This window comes from Hyperolius riggenbachi, chromosome 1, assembly GCF_040937935.1.
Source record: "Hyperolius riggenbachi isolate aHypRig1 chromosome 1, aHypRig1.pri, whole genome shotgun sequence".
In the NCBI taxonomy this organism is placed as follows: Eukaryota; Metazoa; Chordata; class Amphibia; order Anura; family Hyperoliidae; genus Hyperolius; species Hyperolius riggenbachi.
The window spans coordinates 143,917,545-143,942,355 of NC_090646.1; the positions used below are offsets into that span (position 1 = coordinate 143,917,545).

Consider the following 24,811-nt stretch of genomic DNA (forward strand, 5'->3'; position numbering starts at 1 on the left):
CCCGCCTCCAGTTCACTTCTGGAATTTCAATCTTTAAAGTCAGAAAACCACTGTGCCTGCATTGCTGTGTCCTCGCTTCCCCTGATGTCACCAGGAGCATACTGCGCAGGCCCAGACCATACTAGGCCTGCGTAGTACGCTCCTGGTGACATCAGCGGGATCGAGGACGCGGCAACGCAGGCGCAGTGGTTTTCAGACTTTAAAGTCTGAAATTCCAGAAGTGAACGGGAGGCGGGGCCGGAGCATTGGGGAGTGGCTGTGTGGGCACAGGATGTCTGCGGGGGAGCGTTAAAAGCCCCGGGTAAGTTCAACTCATTTTCCCCGACCTCCCTACAGTATCCCTTTAACCTTTTTGTCATCTTATAGGAAGTTGCACCGTGTGTACCTACCGTAGCATAATATGGTTTGTAGCGTTCTCCAGCCCATGAAAAAAGAATGCTTCATAAACACACTGGATACATTTTACATAAAACCTGGGCTGGTCAACTTCCAGGCGCCAGGTGGCCAATTAACAGTTACAGCTGGAGCCTTCTGCTAGGTACACATGATGGAATTCCCCATCAGATCGACAGGTCGAAATGATAATTTCCAACATATCAGATCTGCTCCTGATCGATAAAGGATCGATTTTCAGATCATTCCTGCATAAAATCAATTCCGTTATCGATCGCTAGCAGATTTGACATGACGGAAATTATCAGTTTGACACGTCAATCTGAGGGGAAATTGCATAATGAGTACCTAGCACAAAGGTTGCTTCATAACAAAAAATGTTTATATTTCCATTGAAAGAAGTACAAGTATTTATTAATCTGACCAATGTATCATGTGTGTTCAGTGGTTCCCCAATTTTGAAAAAAAAAAAAAAATGATTGAAAAGACTGAAAAATAGCTTGGGTCTGTAACTCAAGAAATCAAAAATATATCTTAAGCCAATCAATCTTCTAAAAAATTGTACAGTGTGAAGAATATGGAGACTGCCATATTTATTTCCTTTTAAACAATACTAGTGACCTGGCAGTCCTGCTGATCTATTTATTGAACTGGTCAGATCTGACAATAATGTTGGAGACATCTGATCTGCTGCATGCTTGTTCAGGGTCTATGGCTAAATGTATTAGAGGCAGAGGATCAGCAGGATAGCCAGGCAACTGGTATTACTTACAAGGAAAGAAATATGGCAGCCTCCATATCCTTCTCGCTTCAGTTGTCCTTTAAAAATGTCCTGCTTGCTTCTGGATTGCCCAGACTGGCTTCTACATTTGACATGACTTATTCCACTACTACCTAAAATGATCTTTAATGATCACTTCAGGCAGTAGTTTACCCGCTGTCACTGTACAGATGGGCTTCTCAGCTCTCTGCTGGTCAGTGATTATGTCCTATGGAGAAGGAATGAGGGAGTTATGCAGGGGGTGTCTGCTGCAGTACATAAAGTGGGAACTATTATTCTGGTCATTTCTCTATTATTCCACCCATTTGATCACTGTCACTTATCCACCTGCCAGATTGTCACCCAGAGTTACTATGAATGACTGCTTCAGGCATTAATCTAGCATCTATAAGTGTGAACACATAAGGCTTGAACTCACAAGGCAATATTCACTGCTGATCAGCCAATAAGAAGTTGAAAATAAACAGATTGGATGCTTATTAGGATTAAATTATCCTACCAACCATTTAGAAATGACTGAGAGCGGATCTGTTTCTCAGTCATTAAATGATCAGATGTGCCAATGGGTGTTGTTTGGCTCTGCACATATACTGTCAATAGGTATAGATGAAAATCTGAGCAATTTTGCGGGTCATGAAAGATCAGTCAGAAGAGATATTTTACATATGTGTTTATTGGTTTGGCCTCCATATCTAATCAAACATATCGATCATCTAATGGTTTGCCATAAACTCCTTTGGGTCTACCAGGCTTTAAGCACTTTTGAACCGACCCAACAGTCCTGGTTTGTAGGTCATTAGATCTGCTCACGTAAGTGTGGATTCGTACTGGTCTCTGCACAGCATCTAGAATCGGTAGTGGATGCCCCAGTTTTCTGTGATTGCGTATGGACATACAGGAGCTATGAACAGGATCTCTGCCTAAATACATCTTTGGAAACAAAAAGGCAGTGTTTCAATAAAACATATTAAATTGTGCATGCCAAAATTATAAATACATGGCGTAGATGTGGTTTCACTAAGTATATAAAAATAGGCCAAAGTACAGTGTATCGTGCATTACTTTGTCAGCAAATAAAATAACTTCCTGTAGGTTAAATCATTCTAGACAAGAGAACAGAAGCCATCAGATATGGGCTCATACTGGACAAATCCCAGGAGAGTGGTACTCAGAGCTTTTTCACAACCACGACTGGCGTCTATTTTTTGTAAGTAATAATAGTTTCTCTCATAGTTTGTGTCAGAGAATAAGAAGAAGGAAAAAGGAAGATTTTGCTCCTTTGCACCCGGGAAAAAAGATAGAGACAGTATCAGTCAGTGCATGTCATCAGGATACTCCGAGGAAAGCCATAACATACAGTGATTATGTATTCTGTACACTGTGTATCACCACACACCTGTGATGTATGTGAAAGAATAACAAAGCTAGATCACTGCTAAACAGGCAGCCAAGCTTTTGTATATGATGACTAAAACTAACCTAACTCAGGTTTCTGTACAATGAAATAAAACATGTAACTAAAAGTTTATTTATTAAGTGCCCTTACACTTTTAAATTCTAGTACAAAGAAGTTTTTGCAATATCGTTGGATTGAATACCAGCTTCTAGCTGTATATAGATGATGCTGTGACTAGAAGAATATGACTCCAATGTTTTGTTTTAGCATCAAGGGTAACAAAAAGTGAGTTTTGTTTAGGGGCACAGGGCTGTGGAGCCGAAGTTGTAGTCGTAGTCGAGGACTCAGAGTCGGAGCAATTTTGGGTGCCCGGAGTCGGAGTTGGAGTCGGAGATTTCATAAACTGAGGAGTCGGAGTCGGTTGATTTTGTACAAAAGCCAAAGCCCTGGTAAGTATTAGACTAAGGAGTCGTAGCTGGAGCCATTTGGGGTACCCGGAGTCGGTGGTTTCATAAACTGAATAGTCAGAGTCCGAAGATTTTTGTACCGACTCCACAGCCCTGTAGGGTTACATTTTTGTAGGGTAATGTTAGATTTAGATGTAATGGATTTAAAAGGAACCTTAAGCGAGGTACAGTATATGGGTGCTGCCATATTGATGTCGTTTGAAACAATACCAGTTGCATAGCCTACTTTTTTTGAAAGTATATTTGTACCCGTTTTTGTATAACAAAATTAAAGAGATGAACAGATGCTGCAACAGTAACAACAGTCCTAGTAACAATTTTACAAAGTATTTGTCCTGCAGCCGCAAGCTTTATACTGTTCACTACAGAACAAAATTGTGGACTCTGGTTACCGCTGCTACTCACTTCCCACTTTCAATTGAGAAAGCATTACCTGGCCTGAAACATCATGCTAGCCAAGCTGTGTAATCAGCTACATTTTGGTTAATGAAGCATTATAGATACGCCTTCTTACTGGTTGAGGTCAAGGCCTTGGTTGTTGTGTGGAAATTCTGCAAGCGTGGTGGATGCCTGTTTTGACTTGGATCTCCCTATTATCACTCAACCTGCATCCTCTTTACAATCCAACCCACTCAATCTTGCAAGAAATAGCAAGCATTGATCAAGGCCAGCTTCCACCCCCCCCCCCCCCTTTTTTTTTAGAACAAAAATCATTAAATTTGAGTTTTGAAACCAAAATTCTGCTTAGCCTATACAATCATAATTTGCTAATGTGCTAAGTTATTTTTCAGATTCCGCTATATATAGAATTGTGTTGTTGTTTTGTATTGTTTTTGAAAGACTGGCTATGCGTCTCAAGCACTGGGTTGACGTCTTCTGGTGACCACCACATCACCTAAAATCCATGATGATAGTAAAGATTACTGAGGTCTACTCAAGTTGTAAATTACAGATATTTCAAAGAGATGACTATATCCAAATTGCACCATATCTCACAGAACTAGTATCTCTACATAAGAGGGCTCAAAACGATATTCACAGCTAAGCAAGTAAAGTTAATGTTTGATTATAATTAACTTCTCTGGGCTAGTTCACACTTGGAGCGCAAATCGCAATCGCCCTGCAGTTGCGATTTTGCAGCAAGACATTTTGTGATTTTGCGGTGATTTGCCATTGCCGTTTAAGAGAACGAGAATTGCATTGCGATCGCTGCCAAAATCAGTGAGCTGTGTTCTGCTACAGTGATGTTCTCCAACTTCTGGACAGAGTTGTGATAATTCCCCAGCGTCACTTTAGACTGCACTTTAGACTGCATGACTCTTTTATGCTGGGCATACACGAGTCGACCCGGCGGCTCGATTAGCCGCCGGATCGACTCCCGCCGCACCCCCGCGGGCGGCCAGATCGATTCCCGCTCGTCCCCGCGGGCGCTCCTTATCTTCCGCTCGATTCCCCGCTATTTTCTGCCCGCGGGGATCTAGCGGGGTATCGATCCGGCGGGTCATCGGACCTGTCGGAAATGATCAATCGAGCCAACAGCGGCTCGATTGATAAGGTCGCATCGGCCCGTGTATGCCCAGCATTAGTCCCTCAGATTCACTGAATCAGTCTATAAATGTTCACATCTAAAGGGATACACGGAGGTCGCTAAGAATCGTCTCTGCTCTACAGATGCCCCTGTAGTTAGGCAGGGGGGCTCCTCCTATTAGCTGTTTGCTGATTGGTAGTTACCGACAGCTCCAGGCGGAGGTAAAATCCCAAACATCTCACTTGTTCTACCAAATGCTCTAATCTTTGTAATTTAATATTTATTGAGGTATTTATCTTACTAGCTGGTAATTTTAGTTTTCCAGCCTTTGCAAATTGACATTTGACAATATGTTCAGTAAAATCAGCTGTTTTCTGCATTACCGAATGCAACAATGCTTAGCAAATTGAGCCCAATGTTTTGGGAAGAGATTGAGGTCACATTCACAGTGGGACATTGCGGAGCTGCGTTATAAACTCATATAACGCAGCTTACCGCACTGCAATGCTAATCCTATGGGACATTTACAGTGCAACGTTAGCGTCACATTGTGACGTGTGGCGTTATGGTAACTCACTACTTGCAGTGCGTTACCTCTAAACGCACACCTTACCAGGTACAGGAAAGCATACCTTTCATTGCCTGTATGCTTTTCTCTACCTAATGTATGCGAGCGTAACGCAGTGTTAATGTGCGTTACCACCTTTTTTTTTTGCGTTGTAATGCTGCATTGTGATTTTAGCGTCGTATTACAACACATTGCCCCACTGAATGCGACCTAACAGTTATCATTGTACTGTGGTGTGGTGTGGTTGGGAGTTGGTAGGGATGGGACAGGGGGGGGGGGGGGGGGGGGGCATCACTCAGTGGTTTCAGCGTGACTCTGCTTGAAATGAACTAGAACATAATCAAGTACTGTTCTAATAAAGCTGCATTGCTGACAGTTATGAGCAGTATCCAGCGTGCTAAAGTCTGGATTAGCAGCAAGCTTGTCGGTACATTTTGCAAGCAGAGGTTACAAGCGCTGTACTGGGACTGGCTTGGCAGCTGTCTTACCTCCAGCTGCCTGTGTGCCTCTCTGCTCTGCACTTCACAAAAAGAAATGTCTGCCTGAGAGAGCTCACAAAACTATCATGCCTGTATATTTCATGCTCTTATTATTTTATTAAACATGTTGTTTCCCCGGCTTGTGTTTTATCCTTGCTGGAGTCGTTCCTTTAATGTAATTCTGTTTTTTTCATAATGCTCATTGAGAAGACACTGGATTCTTGGAGATGAAAAGGTATATGAATGCAAGATCTATGGTGATTGTACCAAATGTCCAATTGTTTCTAAAGCATAAAAGAACAGCGGGGAAGGATTTGACTTCACTGCAGCGGACCATTGTTTAGCAAGACCTGCCATTGAGGAAAGCAGTGTTTTGTATAATATATATGAATCATGGTGTTTACTCTAGCAGGGGAGGAAGAGCGACAGCAAGGAGACATTTAGGACACACTGTAGATGTCGCTCACATAGCCTAGCACTGTTCACAGAATTTCAATCCGTGATAGCCAGACTGCAAGACTTATCAGTCAAAACAAGTGCAAAGGAACCTGGAGCAGCTGAACTGACCAATCAGAATGATTTCTGAACTCACCAGCTGAACCTTGAATATTTACTCTGTGCGATTTTCTTCCAGTTTCATTGCCCCATTTCAGTGTTATTTGCAAGTTCACAATATAGACAACGTATAAAAACCGTCTAGCATGTTACAGAGAGAACATTGGATATTGTGAATATTGTTTGCAATTATTGATGGCTACATTATCTCTTTAGCAGCCAATTTATTTGGAGACTTGCAAGTGCCCCAGGACAATTTATTTTTGCACATTTTTTATTGCTTTATTTGGTACATTTTATTGTTTCTACTACTTTAATGTGTATTTATGGTCACTTGTCACTATGGGCAGTGTCAGACAATAACTGAGGACTTCTGCTTTCAGTTTTTACATTTTCTGCTAGAGAGGTAGTCCAAAGCATTCCAAGAATTTACAGCACAAAGCGTTCTGCTGACTAAGGTCAAAAGCGAGATAACTCTATTGAAGCTGCTAATGGGTTAAACGTATTAGGATTGCTTCTCCCATTTTTTTTTTTTTTTGTCTTAGTACTAAAATACAGGTAGTCCAAATGTGACAAGGACTGTAACTTTGTTCTTGAGGTGAATTTGTATACAAGTCAGAAACACTGTCCCCATCCCCCCTGTGCTTCCACTGACGCATCCCCCACCTCGGTTCGGGAAAATACCTCACTGCTATCGCAACTGTAAACATTTTTATGAATGAGCACACAAGTCTAAAATACAGAATGCGGTATTTTCCCGCACAGATTTTTGTTACCGAACACACTTTTATGAATGATAGCCAATGTGGAAGTGACATCATTGCAACAGTTGTGCGGTTTATATTGGCAGGTTGTTTGTATGTTTGTACAGTGGTGTGAAAAACTATTTGCCCCCTTCCTCATTTCTTATTCTTTTGCATGTTTGTCACACTTAAATGTTTCTGCTCATCAAAAACCGTTAACTATTAGTCAAAGATAACATAATTGAACACAAAATGCAGTTTTAAATGATGGTTTTTATTATTTAGTGAGAAAAAAAACTCAAAACCTACATGGCCCTGTGTGAAAAAGAAATTGCCCCCTGAACCTAATAACTGGTTGGGCCACCCTTAGCAGCAATAACTGCAATCAAGTGTTTGTGATAACTTGCAGCGAGTCTTTTACAGCGCTCTGGAGGAATTTTGGCCCACTCATCTTTGCAGAATTGTTGTAATTCAGCTTTATTTGAGGGTTTTCTAGCATGGACCGCCTTTTTAAGGTCATGCCACAACATCTCAATAGGATTCAGGTCAGGACTTTGACTAGGCGACTCCAAAGTCTTCATTTTGTCTTTCTTCAGCCATTCAGAGGTGGATTTGCTGGTGTTCTTTGGGTCATTGTCCTGCTGCAGCACCCAAGATCGCTTCAGCTTGAGTTGACAAACAGATGGCCGGACATTCTCCTTCAGGATTTTTTGGTAGACAGTAGAATTCATGGTTCCATCTATCACAGCAAGCCTTCCAGGTCCTGAAGCAGCAAAACAACCCCAGACCATCACACTACCACCACCATATTTTACTGTTGATATGATGTTCTTTTGCTGAAATGCTGTGTTACTTCTACACCAGATGTAACGGGACACGCACCCTCCAAAAAGTTCAACTTTTGCCTCGTCGGTCCACAAGGTATTTTCCTAAAAGTCTTGGCAATCATTGAGATGTTTTTTTAGCAAAATTGAGACGAGCCTTAATGTTCTTTTTGCTTAAAAGTGGTTTGCACCTTGGATATCTGTCATGCAGGCCGTTTTTGCCCAGTCTCTTTCTTATAGTGGAGTCATGAACACTGACCTTAATTGAGGCAAGTGAGGCCTGCAATTCTTTAGATGTTGTCCTGGGGTCTTTTGTGGCCTCTCGGATGACTTTTCTCTGCGCTCTTGGGGTAATTTTGGTCGGCCGGCCACTCCTGGGAAGGTTCATCACTGTTCCATGTTTTTGCCATTTGTGGATAATGGCTCTCACTGTGGTTCGCTGGAGTCCCAAAGCTTTAGAAATGGCTTTATAACCTTTACTAGACTGATAGATCTCAATTACAGTACTTTTGTTCTCATTTGTTCCTGAATTTCTTTGGATCTTGGCATGATGTCTAGCTTTTGATGTGCTTTTGGGCTACTTCTCTGTGTCAGATAGCTCCTATTTAAGTGATTTCTTGATTGAAACAGGTGGGGCAGTAATCAGGCCTGGGGGTGACTACAGAAATTGAACTCAGGTGTGATAAACCACAGTTAAGTTATTTTTAAACAAGGGGGGCAATTTCTTTTTCACACTGGGCCATGTAGATTTGGAGTTTTTTTTCTCACTAAATAATAAAAACCATCATTTAAAACTGCATTTTGTGTTCAATTATGTTATCTTTGACTAATAGTTAACAGTTTTTGATGAGCAGAAACATTTAAGTGTGACAAACATGCAAAAAAATAAGAAATCAGGAAGGGGGCAAATAGTTTTTCACACCACTGTATGTAGTCCAAGGACTACCTGTAGTTTTATCAGTAAAATAGGAAAAAAGTACAAATGATTAACATTCGCTAGAGTGCTACCTACTAGTTTGATAGCACAGCAAGTTCTTTTTTTCAATGTTGTAAGGTAATTATATTTTCTTTGGTGAAAACTGGGGCTTGTTAATAAGTCTAGTCTGTAAGTTTGCCTTTCAGTTTACTAAACTTACCTTTTGAACCAGCTGAAAGAGTACCAAAAAACATGATTTTTTTAAGAATATTTCATATGGTCCTAATAAATTTAACATTTGTTGACATCAGTATATTGAACATATATATAAGTTGTGTTCTCTATAACATGCATCGAAAATAAAGTAATTACTGAAAACAAGTATAATTTGTAGCAAAAAAAAAAAAACCCAAGACATATATTTGGGTGTGAGAAGCATTGATAAAGTCATGGTCAAATGAATGGGAGGGGCGCTGACAGGTGAAAATAGCTCTTGGCAGTAAGCAGTGATAACGTTTTGGCCAAATGAATGGGAGAAGTGCTGACCAGTGAAAATAGCTCTTGGTGGTAAGGGTAAAATAGCCTGTGGTATGAAGTGGTTAAAAAATATACGGTAGGTGCTATACAAAGCAGCCTTCATCAATCAGATGCAGCAGCTTGTTTTTAATTGCTGTAGGGCTCATTCTTACTTGTGCCACATCAATTCTTATAAATAGTCTATGTTCTATCTATGATATATATTTCTATTTTTCCCCTTTTTCTTTGCCTTATGTGCAGGCAACATTATGGCTAATTAGAGACTCTGCTGCCCTCACTCTCTCTGGTAATGGCTCAGCCTACTCAAGGTCGCGTGTGAGAATGTACCTGTGTGTTTGCACTTAGCATCTAATTATACAAGCCTTAATTTACCTAGAATGTGATGTATGATATTGGCATGTCCTAAGGGCTCGTGAGCCCGGAGGACACGAGTGTACTGCACACATCTTGAATAATTTATTTCATTTTTTTAATTTTTAGAAATAGTGGTATTTTTTATTTATAACATAGCAGCCTTGAATTGTGATTGCATTTTAATAAGTAACCTGGATGAATTATAATAGTGATCAGCCTTATCAGGGGAGGGTTAGTCTCTTGCGGCCGGTTTGTGCATTTTTTATTGCAGTAGATGAATTTTCCATTGAATAATAGGAACGTGTGTGCCTCCTATTACATGACTCACTTTTAGATTCACAGCACAACAGAGGACTGGATACACCTGGATATGGATTTCATGGCAGCAGTGTCTCTATAGACCATGAAAAACTGACATAACTGATTAGCCAACAATGTTTACATGTGTCAGTCCTGATGTAAAGCAGCAAAAGACTTTAAGGACTCAAACCCAATAGACCGATTTTGTAAGCGTTTAGGGAGCGATTCAAAATGCTAGGGATTTCCCTAAACGCTCAGCTAATGGCCACGGATGGGCCAAATTCCACTGGAATAATTACCAAAATCGCAAATGCAGGACATGCAGCATTTTTAGCGGTTAGCGTTTCTGCAATGTAAAGTATATAAACGTTGGCGTAATCGCTCATCAAAACCTGCACAGAGCGATTTAGCTAACGTTTTGAAATTACTGCACACTGTAAAAAAAATTTAAATTAATTGGAAGGACCAATCAGAATTAAAAACGCTAATCGCTAATTGCTACACAATCGCTGGCAAAAACCTAAAACTTTTTAAAAACGCTACCAAAATTGCCTTACAAACCGCTCATTAAAAACGCTAGCGATTGCGATTAGGGATACCGTTTTGTAGTGGGTATTAGGAATTTTGTCCATAAGTTTTAAAGTGGACCTGCTCTAAAAGATACACAACTCAACAGCATAATAACCTTTAAACAAAACCAAAAATTTCTTTGTTACAGCTAATACAAATCCTAAAATAAATCTTCCCCGTTTTTACTTCCTGATTCATGGAAGCAGACATATTGTTTACAGCCTGTGCTTTCAAATGAGCTTATTTGCCATCTCTGCCATGGCAGTCATGTGACACGGGGAGAGATCAAATTACAATTAGACACAAAAGAGGGAGTAAACAGGCTAAACTCTCTAAATACATACTGTACAGGGTGCATTTCTGTTTATTTTCCTTCTGTCCTGTGCAAATGTTCTGGTCCACTTTAAGACCAGAGACACTCGGGAGAACGACGAAGGACACATCAGTTCTCATGGGGCTTGAGGAAGCCCCGGGTAAGTATAACATTTTTTAGTGTGGTTAAGTTTAATGAAGTTGCTCTTAATACTAATTCATGCACATATCGCTGACAAAGTACACGATTGCCTCTGCTGAAGGAGACTGAAGAGTGAATAAAGTCCGATAAATATAAACAGGCAACAGGAATGGCACAAGAAGCGGTTTTCTTTTGTGTTCTGCAGCCTGTAATCTTGGGGAAAACGAAATGGATGTGGAACGGTGAGAGGTTAGCTCATTCTCTAAGTCTGCAAGAAACGATATATTTTTCTTCTTATTACTGACTATCTCCCAAGCCTAAATCTAGCTTGTGACATTGACCTTTAGTTAAATGAAGATGCACAGCTCTCTCACAAGAGAGAGTCTCATAGATTTTCTAATATTCCCTTGAGTGCTGCCAGAAAGCATGAGGCATACACAGCGAATTGGTCAATAAGCCGTTAACCATTGTTAAAAGTGACAAGTATGTAGACTGATTTAAGGCTACAATTGCTACTAAAATTGGTAGGTGTGTGTACATTGTGAATCATTTCCCCGGAGGTGCTGTTCCATTTTTTTTCTTTCTCTCTGCTAAACAATTGCAGCGTTGGTCTTTACAAGAAGCTCTGATTTGTTCCCGTAGTAAACTTTTAGTAGCCTTCCTCTGTTCCTGTATACAGCTTTGCATATCCATTGAGACAGATGGCATAAACATCTTCAGCGTAATACCCCAGACTGGCCCCATTACAGCCATGTAAAGAATCTCTCGAATTCCAGCATGAAATTAAACATTGCCCACAGGTGTTGGTGTTCTGGAATCCCGGAGAGCTTTCTTATGCTTCCATTTCCTCAATATCTACTAAATGAAATGTGAAGATGAGGACAAATTTGTTCTTCGTCATGACAGCTGTGCATGAAGGGAGCCGGCGACGGGAAATCTTGGCACGATGCTCATTTGCAGCTAAGTTGGCAAACTCCTCGGAATTGATGAAAAGTCTGCTGCTCTCATTATAGACAGCGTCACATAACATCATCCTTTCAAAGTCTGGTCCATTTTGGATTTGTGTTAAAGAGAATCTGTACTGTAAAATTCTTACAATAAAAGGCATACCATTCTATTCATTATGTTCTCCTGGGCCCCTCTGTGCTGTTTCTGCCTCTCCCTGCTGCAATCCTGGCTTGTAATTGCCATTTTTAGGCAGTGTTTACAAACAAAAGACATAGCAAGTGATAGGCTGAGAGTAGCTCAGTGTGTGAGTCATACAGAGTGTGCAGGGGGCCTGGAGAGGGTGTGTATAGCTTCTATCCAATCACAAGCAGCACAGCACATTCCAGCCTGACTGCATCAGCCCGACAGAGCCGACAGAGGAGAGAAGATTAGATCATATAACAGAGATAACACAGCCACTGTGCAACTAGGAAAGGCTGCAGTAAGACAGAGCACATTAGAACAGCTGTAGGAACATATAGGATAGAAGAAATAAGGCTCAACATTTTGTTACAGAGTCTCTTTAAAGCAGACCTGAAGCGATATAATGAATTGTATGTGTGCTACGGGTAAGGAATAGAGCACTAATAGCAAAGAAAAGAGTCTCATATTTTTATTTTCAGTTATATAGCTTTTTTTTTATAACATTGCATCATTCTGTCATATTTGCTGTTTACAAACCGCACTCTGTATTTTAAACTATAAAACAGAGCAGAGCTAATGACCCTTTGAACTTTCCTGAAGTTAAACTTTATCTTAAACTATCTCTCACTGTTTCTTTGCTGTTGAAGTGCTTCAGAAAACAGGACTGTATTCGATCCAGTGGGTCGAGAGCTCAGAAAAGCTCTTTTGCACAAAACTGAAGTTTTTTTTAACTCTTCCTGTACTAGAAAACAAATATAAGGCTCTTTTATTTGCTACTAATGTTCTACTTTTTAGCTGTACTAAACATACAATTCATTATATCATAAGTTTATTTTCGTTTCAGGTTTGCTTTTAAATTCATACATTAGTCGGCTTGTGCTGGTCCTTAAAACAGAAAAAAGTGTGAAAAAGAAAGTTAAATGCTAGCGCATTTATACTTCTAGGGAAATGCCATTATAAAAATGCCATAAATTGTCCTTTTTCTAATGTTATGATTTAAAAATCATTTTTTCCATTTCACTTTGCACTCAGCATAGAATTTCGAAAACTATCTATAAATTCAGATGACTTGTTTGTAGGTTATTTTGCAGCTGTATGGGGATAAACAGGTGTGTTTGAAGCATTTCGTATGCACTTGGAAACAGTTTTAAGAAGGAATCAGTAATTTAGCTGCCTAGAAAACATACATATGGAAAATAACCACCTGCGCATTGCATTCTGGGACATCAGGAAGTAATGTACAGTCGCAGGAATAATTTTCCTTTGTGTGGCAGTGATTTGTCAAAGTTGCAGTTTCAGGATAACTTTTGAAGACACCGTTCAGCTTATGCAGGCACTGCTGTACCTTCTGCTGGGCAAAATGTGGAAAAATGTGAAATAACGTCTTGCATCTGCATCCACGATTTTCATAGAAACAGCCTTGCCTTGAGAATCTGATGCTTAATGCTTCAGGATGCTTTCACACTGTGCCGGTGCGGTATTCTTACTGCACCCAATCACAGGGCAATGTAAGTCTATGGGGACTTTCATACCAACGTAGTGCGGTGAGATGTGGTGGAAGTTACGTTTTTGTTGCACCGCTGACGCTAGGACAAATCTACGTTACCGGGCGGTTCTGCAGCAACAAGTGGCTGCAGAACCGCAGACTTACCGTGGTCCGTAAGTCATGTAAGTCTATGGAGATGCGTGTGTGTGAAAACCTGCCACAAGTTTTACCCGTTGTTGCATTTTTAGCATTACACTTCCACGCACGTGATCGCTTCGACCACAGGAAGTGAGCGTCACTTCCTACTTGGCTGGCTGCTAGACGGGAATTACCACGTACTAAGTCGGTAATCCCCAAAGGCCTGTTTTTGGCCCGCACCACTAACGGCAATTGGTAGTCTGAAACCAGCCTCGTTTTCTTGACCACTCTCAATCATAAACCTTGAAACTTCTCTTGTGTATTGACATCTTCAGTGGGAATAGCCCACATGAGCGGTTGGGTGAATGAAAAACATGGTATTTTAGCACTACAGTACCATCTATTTAAACAAAGCCTTTAAAGAGGAACTGTAACGACAAAACGGCCCCTGGGGGGTACTCACCTCGGGTGGGGGAAGCCTCAGGATCCTAATGAGGCTTCCCACGCCGTCCTGCGTCCCTCGGGGGTCTCTCTGTAGCCCTCCGTGCAGCGGTGACGCAATATTTACCTTCCTGGCTCCTGCGCAGGCGCTCTGATGCCTCTCGGCGCCGAAGTAGGCGGAAATATCCGATCGCCGTCGGGTCTGCTCTACTGCGCAGGCACAAGTTTCCGGCGCCTGCGCAGTAGAGCGGACCCGACGGAGATCGGGTATTTCCGTCTATTTCCGTGCCGAAAGTCGCCACAGCGCCCCCGCTGGAGCCAGCAAAGGTAAATATTGAACTGACAGTCGGCACAGTCGCCGGCTGTTCGGAGGGCTGCGGCGAGACCCCCGTGGGACAGAGGACGGCGTGGGAAGCCTCATTAGGATCCGGAGGCTTCCCCCACCCGAGGTGAGTACCCCCCAGGGGAGGTTTTTGTTGTTACAGAGTCTCTTTAAAGTGAACCAGAGACGAAGCACCCTCATGTATTTTACCATATACATCAGTGGTAACATTAGAGAAAATACCTATCCTGCTCTCTATTTCATACTTCACAGTTCAGCCTGCTTCTTATCAGCCCTGATAAAATCCCCGTCTAAGCATTCAGTCTGGCTTTGCTCAGGAATCATTATAGCTCAGTCTGTCTTCTCTGATGTCTTTTCAAGCCCAAGCCTGCCCCATTCTGTCTCTGCTATAATGACCAGGCTGGATTTACCTCACAAGAGCCTATAGGCACAGATGTCCTGGCACACTAGACTTTGCCCTCCTTGAACCTAAAAACTCCCACTGAACTGGCCCAGCTGTCACTTCTCCCCTACTTCCTTTGCCCGTCACAGGTAGCTACAGGTGCCCCTTAGTATTAGGTAGCCAGAAGTACCATCAATTTTAAGTAGCTAGAAGTTCCCCCAAGTATTAGGTAGCCAGAAGAACCTCAGAGTTGCCCCTGACTGCAGTGAGATCTGGTCAGTGGAATGCCGAGAGCAGGGTGAGTAACCTCTCATTTACACTATTTCACAGGGACTATGCATAAGGAAGAAGAGAGGAAGGCTCTCAGGGAGGGGAGTGAGCTCATTTCCATCATCAGGTGCCTGTAGGCATGTGCCTACAGAACCTTATGGTAAATCCGGTCCTGATTATGACTCTGCTATAATGATTCCTGAGTAAAGCCAGACTGAATGCTCAGTTGGGGATTTTATCAGGGCTGATAACAAGCAGGCTGAACAGTGAATGACGAAGCAGAGAGCAGGATAGGTGTCTTCTCTGATGTTCCCACTGATATATATGGTAAAATACATGAGGGTTCTTCGTCTCTGGTTCACTTTAAATACAGGCTTGAAAAACTCTGTAGGTACAGTATAAGCTGTTACACTGTGCTTATACTCATAACAAACAAATACAGTCTGTGCTGATCCCTGTTTGAAAAACATTCTTTAAAAATAATCCCAGTACTTCTACAATTGTTAATTAATTTGCTGCACTTATCATCGTCCTTCTATTGAGTGCTGATAACATATGCAAACACTGAGTATGAAAAAAGTGGTGATGACTAGTTTTTGCAATACAAACAAAGGCAGCAACAAGCTTGTAAATTAATGCAGAAGTAAAATCAGTAATACAAGTTCAGTACATTATTAAGGAGAGACAATTTTTTATTACACCCCAAAAGTATAACCACACTAACACAAGCATGTTCTTCAACATTTTCTTTGTAGAAAAAATGAGGATGTTCCATTCACTCATTGTCCTGCAGCAAAGTAAAGGTCCGTACACACGCCGGACTTTAGGCAACGACGGGTCCGTCGTTGCCTCCCGCTGGGTGGGCTGCGGCGGATCGCTCAGAAACAGCCGTATCAGTCTGACGACAGAGCGTACACACGCCGGACTGTCGCTGGCACGCCCACCCAGCGGGAGGCAACGACGGACCCGTCGTTGCCTAAAGTCCGGCGTGTGTACGGACCTTTAGAGAGAGAGGGAATCTGGAAACTCACTTCTGTGGGAATAATCTCTCATACTACTCCTGCATCATCCCCCCTATTCTGTGGGAAAGCTCCCTCCTACTCCTCATGCAGTATCCTCCCCTTCCATGGGAACCTGCCCTTACTCCTTTTGCTGCATCCTCACTCTTCTGTAGGAAAGCTCCCTCCTACTCCTCCTGCACTATCCTGCTCCTTCTGTGAGTAAGCTCCCTTCTTCTCCTCCTGCACTATCCTGCTCCTTCTCTGGGAAACCTCCCTCCTACTCCTCCTGCACTATCCTGCTCCTTCTGTAGGAAACCTCCCCCCTACTCCTCCTGCAACATCCTGCTCCTTCTGTTAGAAACCTACTCCTCCTGCACTATCCTGCTCCTTCTGTGGGAAACATCCCTCCTGCTCCTCCTGCACTATCCTGCTCCCTCTGTGGGAAAGCTCCCTTCTACTCCTCCTGCACCTTCTGTGGGAAAGCTTCCTCTTACTCCTGCAACATCCTGCTCCTTCTGTGGGAAAGCTCCCTCCTACTCCTCCTGCACTATCCTGCTCCTTCTGTAGGAAACCTCCCTCCTACTCCTCCTGCAACATCCTGCTCCTTCTGTTAGAAACCTACTCCTCCTGCATTATCCTGCTCCTTCTGTGGGAAACCTCCCTCCTGCATTATCCTGCTCCTTCTGTGGGAAACCTCCCTCCTGCTCCTCCTGCAACATCCTGTTCCTTCTGTAGGAAACCTCCCTCTTACTCCTCATGCAGTATCCTCCCCCTTCTATGGAAATCTCTCCCTTACTTGTACTGCAGATTCCTCCCTCTTTTATGGGAAAACTCCTTCCTTCTATAGCACCCCCCCCCCTTTCCATGGGAAACCTCCCTCCTATTCCTCATGTAGCGTCCTCAGTCCTTCCATGGAAAACGTTCACACTACACTGCATACAGCACAGCATCCTTCCTCTTCCATGGGAAACATTGTTACTCTTCTGCACTTCCTCCTTCTGGACAAAAAGAGGAAGTGCAGTAGTGAGTTGTGGAATGCGGCCAACACTTTGCATGTGATGCGATGGACCGCACAGGACCCCGTGGACTTCTGGATAAGTTAACCCTTGTCTCCTGTGGTCACACCTGCTTTAATCAGTATTAATTAACATTTTGAATCCGAGTAGCTACAAAGTCGTTACTACTCAGAACCACATCCCTACGGTTCTGTAACGTTTTATCAAGCCTCACTATGATTTGCCTTAGCCCAAGTGACGGTTGCTTGCAAGTCAATGACACCTAATAGCTTTTATTTTTGAGATATGAAAGGAAACTGGAGTGCCTGGAGGAAAACTATACAAACATGGGAAGAACCAACTCCATGCAGATAGTGTCTTTGCTCAGATTCAAATTGGGGACCAGCACTGCATGGCGAGATTGCTATCCTCTATGCCACATGCTGCCTACATACACATCCTTCAGAGTGCCCATGTATTATGACTGATTAATTTTTTGAAATAATTTTGACTTTTTTTATTAAACAACTTTATTGAACTGCAAGCTGATCAGATTTAATTCAATTTAAGATAGTTTTGCTTACAGAGTACCTGAGGCAAAATGTGGCATGCTGACATAAACATGTGAATGAACAGTGCAAAACATATTAATATCCAGGCTGTTTTACTTGTTTTTATTTTGCTGCTTGAAAGAGTTAATTTTTTGGCATGGAAGTGACAGCTTTTGTCTTGTCGGTTCCTTGTGGGGAGTATAGTAAACACTGATAAGCACATTACAGCCATAAACGTTTTACTGGTAAAATACAACTTCTGAGAGCAGAGGAAAAATTTAGGGACACTTAATAGGCTACCACTGAGCAGAGACAGTACAACATTCATTCTACTTTGTAAAAGGTTAAATAAAATAAAACCATGGTATATGTAAGAAAAAGTCAGTTTTAGGAGTAGGAAGATGAATACAATTGTTTATTTCATCAGTTTATTTTCACCTCGGGTTCACTTTAAGCTTACCTTTACTGGACCTTTGTAGTGTTTTCAATATTGACTTGGGTACTTCTACCTGCTTTTTCTGTTGTTATTCTTTTGCATTCATGTGACAGCTTATAGATTGTGCTTGTTCTCATATTTTACGTTGTGCATTGCTTTTTCGTTTGAGTGGTGTAGTAGAAGGCACATTCGATAGCTGACTGGTTAAAACTACCATGTAGAAGATGTGATGGAACAGGATAAGATGGCACATGGGGACCTATTTATAAATGCTGGGAAGTAGGCCTGAACCATTTTAGGAAAAAATTGAATTGAGCGATTTCTGTCCAAAATTACGATTTCGATTCGATTCACGATTTCCTTCAAATCAAGCTTTGTTCCCCCACTTTGTGCTTGTCTGTTCCCCCTCTGTCCCCGTCTCTCATTGTGCCCCCTTTGCCTCTTCATGCCTCCTCTGGGTCTCTCTCTTGCCTCCTTTGTGTCTCTGTGCCCACTCTGTTTCTCTCTGTGCCCCCTCTGTGTCTCTTTGTGCCCCCTCTGTGTCTCTTGTGTCTCTCTCTGTGCCCACGCTGTCTCTCTCTCTGTGCCTCCTCTGTCCCCCAAGTTGCATCAGTTCTGGACTTAGTTTCAAGCACGAGTCCAGCGATGCCCGTCTATCCACTTTGCCTCCTGCAGGCTCTAATGCACGGCATACTTCCTGTATATCATGTGACATACAGGAACCCGAAGTTTTGCCAAGCACAAGAGGCGGCAGAGGGCGATAGAGGATGGAAGGTATGTCCAACGCTGCGGGCACTGGGACTTTGGGAAAGTTTGAAGGCGCTTCTTCAATCTTCCTCTAGTGGAAATGACGTGATCGCGATATTCACCGCTTTGACGATTCTGAAATTGTGATCTTGGTGATCGCGATTTCGATTTAAATTCGATTTATCTTTCAGGCCTACTGGGAAGATTCCAGCAGCATTTGTGTTTTTTCTATGCTCCCTTATCTGTTGCCATTCAGCAGTCATTTGCAAGCAGCATTCCGAATGTTTGTGATCCCATTGAATAATATGCTAGCAAACATTAGTTAATGTGATGATGGTGGTATGATGGGTCTGTGGAAGGCAAACTGTGAGGAATCCTTTCATTCTGGTGTGTGAAACATGTTCAGCATGACTCACTAAGGCACTGCATGGCCAGGTGGAGTTATTGTTACAAAGGTTCTGCTGTTGGTACACAGATGTGATTGCAATCACATAACCACTGATTCACTCATTTATCAGCAACTCTTAAATCCTTGCCTCCTATTTGCAGGTGAATCTGAAGCCATGTGGAGACATCCTTCTTTGTCACTTTTCTTTCCACCAGTGACATTTTATACTTAGCCAGGTGGACCTTGCTGCCTGTACTGTGCTATGAAGAAGAGAGGGGGGAAGTGGCAGGGGGCAATGCAGTCACCCCCAGTAGAAAGCAATCATCTGAAAATGTCTAGCCTGATTGATTGCTGCCCACTTTAAAAGGAACGTAAAGCGAGAGCTATATGGAGGCTGCCATATTTATTGCCTTTTAAAAAATACGAGTTTCCTGGAAGTCCTCACACACCTGAAACAAGCATGCAGCTAATCTTGTCAGATTTTTGTCAGAAACATCTGATCTGCATACTTGTTCAGGGTCTATGGCTAAAAGTATAAGAGGCTTCAGAGATGATCAGCAGGATAGCCAGGCAACTGGTATATCAAAACTTTAGATAAGATATATAGACAAGTTACCGTATTTTTCGGACCATAAGACGCACTTTTTCTCCGCAAAAAGTAGGGGGAAAAACTCAGTGCGTCTTATGGTCCGAATAGTACTTTTAGGCTAGCACCCGGCATTGCCCCCTCCCATTAATAATGTTTGCGGTGTTCTCCTGCACTGGGAAATGTGTGAAAGAGGTGGCGGCAGAGAGATCCAATACTGCAGGGTGGGCGGGTAGCCTCCCATACTTTCATCTACCTCTAACATTTGTTCCGCCCGCCTGGCAGCTAAGTGGCTCCCCCGCAAAGCCTCCTATGTCATCCGGCACCAAAGCGGCTCACCACCAAGTCTCCCGGCACCTCCAACACGTGAGCACCCACCCCGCTAAGTTTACCGTCACCCCCAACACATGAGCGGCCCCTCGCTAAGTCCCCCGGCACCTCCAACACATGGGCGCCCACCCCGCTAAGTTTACCGTCACCCCCAACACATGAGCGGCCCCTCGCTAAGTCCCCCGGCACCTCCAACACATGGGCGCCCACCCCGCTAAGTTTACCGTCACCCCCAACACATGAGCGGCCCCTCGCTAAGTCCCCCGGCACCTCCAACACATGGGCGCCCACCCCGCCAAGGTTACCGTCACCCCCAACACATGAGCGGCCCCTCGCTAAGTCCCCCGGCACCTCCAACACATGGGCGCCCACCCCGCCAAGGTTACCGTCACCCCCAACACATGAGCGGCCCCTCGCTAAGTCCCCCGGCACCTCCAACACATGGGCGCCCACCCCGCCAAGGTTACCGTCACCCCCAACACATGAGCGGCCCCTCGCTAAGTCCCCCGGCACCTCCAACACATGGGCGCCCACCCCGCCAAGGTTACCGTCACCCCCAACACATGAGCGGCCCCTCGCTAAGTTTACCGTCACCCCGGCAGCTCTCGGAGTAAACTCTTATCGGACCTGGCTGTTCTTTGGTCCTCAGTCCGCTCTAGCTTGCATTCTCTCTGGCGCTTCCAATCCCGGCTGCTCGCATCCCCGCTGGCGTCCTCTCTCTGCGTGACCCTTCATGTGATCATCATGTGACCTATCATGTGGTCACGCTGAGAGAGGACGCCACCCGGGATGCGAGCAGCCGGGATTGGAAGCGCCAGACAGAATACAAGCAAGAGCGGACTAACACAGAAACGGCCGGATCAGATGAGAGTTTCCTCCGAGAGCTGACAGAGGTGACGGTAAACTTAGCGGGGGAGCTGCTTAGGTGCCGGGAGACTTAGCTGGGGGCTGGGCTGCTCAGGTGTTGGGGGTGCCGGGAGACTTAGCTGGGGGCCAGGCTGCTCAGGTGTTGGGGGGCGGGAGACTTAGCTGGGTGCTGGGCTGCTCAGGTGTTGGGGGTGCCGGGAGACTTAGGTGGGGGCTGGGCTGCTCAGGTGTTGTGGGTGTCAGGAGAGTTAGCGGGGTGCATCACAGGTGTCTGATTCACAAGAGACTTAGGTTGGAGCAGCTTAGCTGTCGGGGGTCACTTAGCTGGGGAGCTGCTTAGCTACCAGGGTCATGGATGCTTAGCGGGAGAGGGGACAAGTGTCAAAGGTAGATCAAAGTATGGGAGGCCACCCACCCTGCAGTTCATGATCTTCCTGCCTCCCTCAGGTGCCCCCTTTTTCACACAGATCACACTGCCAGGGCTGCAGGAGGCTTAGTGGGCCTGGGGGGAAGTTGGGGCTTCTTAAGCTGGTCAGTGCAGCTTAGACACAGCTAGGGGGAAGCTCCACAAGATGCCCCTGCAACATAGACGCACCAGGTTTAATTTATATTTTTTCCCTGGTTTTTGTCCCCCAAACCTAGGTGCGTCTTATGGTCAGGAGCATCTTATGGTGCGAAAAATACGGTAGTTGTTATAGTTAATTTTTCATCTCAGATCTGCTTTAAAGAACAAGTGACACCCATGCTAACTTAGAAATAAAAAACACATATATAAGTAGATAAATACTACTTCTACTTACATAACAGATGTATTGTGCTATTCACTTAATGATTCCTGTGAATTTTACAAAGGAAAAGCAGAAAATCCTATTCTAGACAGTGGCCATTTTGCCAAGCTAATGCTGACATAATATCCTCCCTGACTCTTGTTTCCCCGCCCCCCCCCCCCTCCTTTCTCTTGCTCATTGTGTATTCATTAGCTGCCCTCCTCCCAGAGTCTTTTTTTATTTATACATCCAATCAGTGAGTCACCTCAGCCTTGCTTGTAAACAGAAGTGATCAGCTAGGCAGGGAAATAAATGGAAGAGGAGGAATATATTATAGATAAAAAGAACTCCCAGCATTCAAAAGAACTCCCAGCATTCAACTTTTTGGCACTGTTTGGCACTAGGGCCAGTGCTCCTAAAGTATGTGATAACTACAAACCATAACAGCAGAAAAAGTTTTGAATGCAGGAATAGCATCTTTATCACTTAATACACTCAGACCAGTTGCTGTTAAAATTTGATTTTTATGGTGACAATACCGCTTTAAGGGGGCAGGTCAGAACTTCCACCACCCAGAAGCGCTGGAGAGACTAGGGAGCAAGTTCAACAGGAGAACATTGTACCAAGAACACCAAGGAATGGTTAGAATTTAATCCTAAACTAAACCTGAACTGAGAGGGATATGGTGGCCACCATATTTATTTCCTTTTAATCCATACTACAGCATTGGTTGGATAGTGTACTGGTTAAAGAGGATCTGTAACGTCAAAAGATCCCCTGGGGGTACTCACCTCGGGTGGGGGAAGCCTCCGGATCCTAATGAGGCTTCCCACGCCGTCCTCCGTCCCTCAGGGGTCTCGCTGCAGCCCTCCGTGAAAGATGACGTCAATATTTACCTTCCCGACTCCTGCGCAGGCGCTCTGACGGCTCCGATCACACTGGCAGACTGATCATGGTCTCCACTCTCCGCCTCCAGAACCTGATGCCAATCGGCGTTAGGCGGTCCTGGTGGAGCCTAATGCGGTCGCAGAGCAGTTAAGCTACTGATATGTTTCTGTGATGTGGGAACAGCCAAAAGGGGCCATATAAACACTGGGAGAATGTGCAAACTCATGCACATAACTCCCATAAGCCTGAAGGTCAGAATGCTAACCAGCCAGCCACTGTGCTGCCCACATGCCAGTCAATCTGTATTTCATGATCTTCTTCAGCAGCCTTTCACGTCTGTCTGTGGCCCCTTTCCTGAAGTACACATCAAGTCTGTATGGATGTTAATAGCATAGATTTGTGGTTGTTTTTGTTCAGAATTAAAATATTAATATTTTGGAAGGATGGAATTTCTCACCAACAATACAGCTGAATAGGAATTCTGAGCAGAATTGATCATCATGATTTGCCTCCTGCAATGCTATGTGTGGTAATTGCAAGCAATTTCTGAATGCATTGCACCATATGAAGTCTCCAAAGGGTTCCAGTGTGCGATTAGTAGATTTGCAGATATATGCAATCTCGGCTCCTAAGACGCTGTGAATAAAGAGATAATAAAGAGTGAATTTCAGGAGCACAGTTAGGTTCTGCAGTAATTAAATTAATGTCTATTAGAAGCTGGCATTGTATTGGCTTAATGACATCAGTTGATTTGTTGCATGGCACCCAGTGGTGTACCCATTTGGTTGTACTAATGATATTAGCTGATTAGTGCTATGCCCCCCAGCAGTGTACCTGGGGTTCGATTATAATCACTATTCCACTTCTGAGATTAATTTTGATAAACTCATTTTTATAAATTATTCTAAATCCTCCGCGGACATCTATTACTTCATTGTTCAAGCATAGAAACAGAGATATTTCTACAATATACAATATTATTTTGCTATTGCATGCTGAGATGATTTGAACTGGGCGGATTTTACTTGTGACCATAAAATTCTAAAAATATTTTCGAATCTCTTGGCGGCCTTTTGTTTACATATTTATCTTCTTTACACTATACACAAGCACTGCTGTGGGTCTGGCTGCTGGGCTGACAGCATTAAACAAGGCCTATAGCTGCTTCTTCAAATCAAGACAAGTGCAGAAAAACCGTAATCTCCAAGCTAGACACTCAGAACTTGGAGATTACCAGTTTTTTTTGCATGCACCCCACATGCAATACACCGGCAGCCACAGTAGTGGACACCAGGCAGGTAAAGTATTAAGGCACTGGCACCGGGGGGGTACATTTGCATTTGGGCGACGCGGTGGTAGGCGATGAGACGGCATCACTAGGCCAATTCTCGAAAGATTTCATGCTGAAATCGATCAGGAATCAGCCTGCGGTTTGTGGCTGCTAACAGATCTGTCGATTGGCCGCCAAAATCGCTTGATGTATGGAAACCTTTAGGTCTAAACAGGAAGATATTAACCATAAAATCCCATGATTTCAGTCTTATGCAATTAACTTATTTGGCTTTACCTCATAGGTTAAAATGAGAGCTGCTGCATGCTCAGTTTTCAGTCAAGCAATTATCTCCCCCAGTCACACTTTTCAGTCTTGTAGCCAAAAGTATAACTGGTTAACCTCCTCTACTTTTTTACGTACACTAAAATTGAAAGGAAGGCGAATTATTCAACAATCGCTCATTTGGTAGATTATCTCCCCCCCATTCTAGAGAGTTATACTTCTAGTAGATTAATCTCACGAGATTAATCTACCAACCATCATTTAAAATTAAGATGCAGTTTTGCAAAAGAGAGATGTTACCTCTGAGATCTTTTTCTTTTAAATCTCTCAGAAGCAAAATTGCCTGTGTGCCCCTCAGGGTCAATAAAGTAATTCAGAAGTCATCAATAGTAGTTTCATGAAGCAGAAAATGTTGGCATTGGTGGTCTTAGAAATCCTCCATTATCTTTACCAATTTTAACATACTGTCTATAAAAATAGCATTTGCTCTGAGAACAAAATATTCAGTTGATTTGAAATTGGTACTTTTGGATTTTGTTGACATTTAGTTTATGTGCCTTTAACATAATTATAATGTTATATGGTAATGTATCTGTGCTGGAAACCCAAGAGACAGGTTGCCAAGACTCCTCAAAAATTATAGC

The 24,811-nt window shown here is 43.3% G+C and overlaps 1 protein-coding gene and 1 long non-coding RNA gene across 6 annotated transcripts in view; one reads left to right on the plus strand and one right to left on the minus strand.

Moving 5' to 3' along the window:
• Window positions 1–24,811, plus strand: part of FAT1 (FAT atypical cadherin 1) — a 376,731-nt gene that overhangs the window by 113,372 nt on the left and 238,548 nt on the right. The gene's annotated exons all lie outside the window — the stretch shown is intronic.
• The window catches only part of LOC137567296 (uncharacterized), a 31,133-nt gene continuing 8,208 nt past the window's right edge, over window positions 1,887–24,811 (minus strand). The window contains exons 2-3 of the long non-coding RNA XR_011030975.1: window positions 23,070–23,248; window positions 1,887–2,104 (exon numbers count right to left, since the gene is read on the minus strand). This is a non-coding gene — a long non-coding RNA (uncharacterized lncRNA). The remainder of the gene's footprint in view (window positions 2,105–23,069; window positions 23,249–24,811) is intronic.